The sequence below is a fragment of the Otolemur garnettii genome, unplaced genomic scaffold (genome assembly GCF_000181295.1).
Source record: "Otolemur garnettii isolate 467f Iridium unplaced genomic scaffold, OtoGar3 scaffold00248, whole genome shotgun sequence".
Lineage (NCBI taxonomy): Eukaryota > Metazoa > Chordata > Mammalia > Primates > Galagidae > Otolemur > Otolemur garnettii.
In genome coordinates, this window is record NW_003852643.1 from 529,375 (window position 1) to 532,014 (window position 2,640).

Genomic DNA, 2,640 nt, shown 5'->3' on the forward strand with positions numbered 1-2,640 from the left:
TGCTGTGGTTTCATAGCTCACAGCAACATCAAACCTTTGTGTTTAAGCCTCCTAAGCAGTTGGGACAGCAGTCACCCGCCACTATGCCTAGCTATTTTATTGTTCTTGTTGCCATTGTCATTGTCATTTGGCAGGCCTGGGCTGGGTTCCAACACACCTGCTCTTGTGTATGTGGCTGACACCCTACCCACTGAGATAAAGGTGCCAAGCCTATGTCTACTTTTAGTTCCTTGAGTATTCTCCAAACTTATTTCCAAAAAGGTTGTATTAGCTTGCATTCCCATTAGTAGTGTAGAAGAGTTTCCTACTCTCTGCATCCACGCCAACATCTGTAGTTTTGGGATTTTGTGATGTGGGCTAATCTTACTGGAGTTAGATGATACAGCAAAGGTTCTGATTTGCATTTCTCTGATGATTAAAGATGATGAGTGTTTTTTCATGTGTTTATAGGCCATGTGCCCGTATTCTTAGAGAAGTTCTGGTTCAAGTCCCTTGCCCACATAGAAATAGAGTTATTTGTTCTTTTCTTATTGGTTAGTTTGAGTTGTCTGTGGATTCTAGTTATCAGACCTTTCTTGGAAGCGTTACCTGCAAAAATCTTCTTCTATCCTGAAGGTTGTCTGTTTGCTTTACTTACTGTGCTCTTGGCTGTGCCATAGGTTTTCAGTTTGATCAAATCCCACTAATGTATTTTTTAGTGTTGCTTCAATTGCCCCAGTTGTTCCTTCTCCTAAAATATTCTCCCAGGCCGATTTCTTCAAGTGTTTTCCCTGCACTGTCTCCAAGTATGTTTAGAGTTTCATGTCTTAAGTTTAAATCTTTTTTTCCAGTGACAATCAATTTTTGTTTATGGTGAAAGGTGGGGGTCCAATTTCAGTCTTTTGCGGGTCACCAGTCACTTCATCCAGTACTATTTGTTAAATATGGAGTCTTTCCCCCACTGAATATTTTTGACAGGCTTATGAAAGATCAAATGACAACAAGTAGCTGGGCTTATATCTTCATTCTTTATTCTGTTCCATAAATATACCGGTCTGGTTTTGTTTCAGTAACATGCTATTTTGATCACTATACCTTTATAGTATATCCTGACGTCTGGTAACATGATACCTCCTGATTTGTTTTTATTTCTGAGTAATGTCTTGGCTATTTGAGGTGTTTTTCTGCTTCCATATAAAATGAAACACTATTTTTCAAGCTCTTTAAAGTGTGACAATTGTGCTTTAATAGGGATTGCATTAAATCTGTATATTGCTTTGGGCAATATGGTCATTTTAACAATGGTGATTCTTCCCAGCCATGAGCATGGTATGCTTTTCCATTTGTTAACATCTTCAGCTATTTATTTTCTCAGAGTTTCATAATTCTATTTATAGAAGTCTTTCACATTCTTAGGTAAATTTTCAGATATTTCATATTCTTTGGCACTACTGTAATAGGTATGGAGTTCTTGATTATATTTTCAGCTTAACTATTGTTGGCATATATAAAAACTACTGATTTGTAAGTATTGGTTTTGTATCCTGAGACACTGCTATATTCCTTGATCACTTCTAAGAGCACTTCTAAGAGTTTCGTAGTTGAGTCCTTGGGGTTTTCAAGGTATAAGATTATATCGTCTGAGAAGACTAATAGTTTGATCTCCTGTGACCCAATCTGGATCCCCTAGTTCACCTTTTCTTGCCTGATTCAGATGACTAAGACTTCCATTACTATGTTGAATAGCAGTGGAGACAGTGGGCATTCTTACCTAGTTCCTGATATGAGTGGAAATGTTTTCAATTTTAGTCCATTCAATAAGATATTGACTGTGGGATTGCTTTAGATGGCCTGTATCAGTTTAGGAAATGTCTCTTCTTTGCTTATTTTGTTAAGTGTTCTGATCATGAAAGGATGCTGGACATTATCAAAAGCTTTTTCTGCATCGATTGAGAGAATCACATGGTCTTTCTTTTTTGTTTATGTAATATATTATATTTATATATTTATGTATGGTGAACCAATCTAGTAACCCCGGGATAAAACCAACTGGTCATGGTGTATAATTCTTTTGATGTGCTGTTTGCTATGACCTTATTCAAAATTTTTGCATCAATATTCATTAATGATATTCTCTCTTCGTTGGGTCTTTGCCTAGTTTGGGGATCAGGGAGATACTTGCTTCATAGGATGTGTTGAGAAGTATTCTTTTACTGTGTTTTGGAAAAGGTTATGTAATATAGGTAGTAGTTCCTCTTTAAAAGTTTGGAATAACTCTCATTGGAATCCATCTGGTGCCAGAGTTTTATTTTTTTGGCAGATTTCATATAGTTGATGCTATTTCAGTGCTTGATATAGGTCTATTGAACATTTCCAATTCTTTTTGGCTGAGTCTAGGAAGGTGGCACGCTTGCAGGTATTAGTCTGTTATCTTCAGCTGTTCCTATTTCTGGGAATAGAGTTTTTTGTAGTAATCCCTGAAGATGTTTTGAATCTGAGGTGTCTGTTGTTATTTCTCCTTTATTGTTTCTGACAGATGATATTAGAAATTTTCATTTTCTGTTTCTGGTTAGGTTGGCCAAAGTTTTATCAATTTTGTTAATCTTTTTCAAAAACCAACTTTTTGTTTCATTGATGTGAATGATTCTTTTCTTTCTTGCT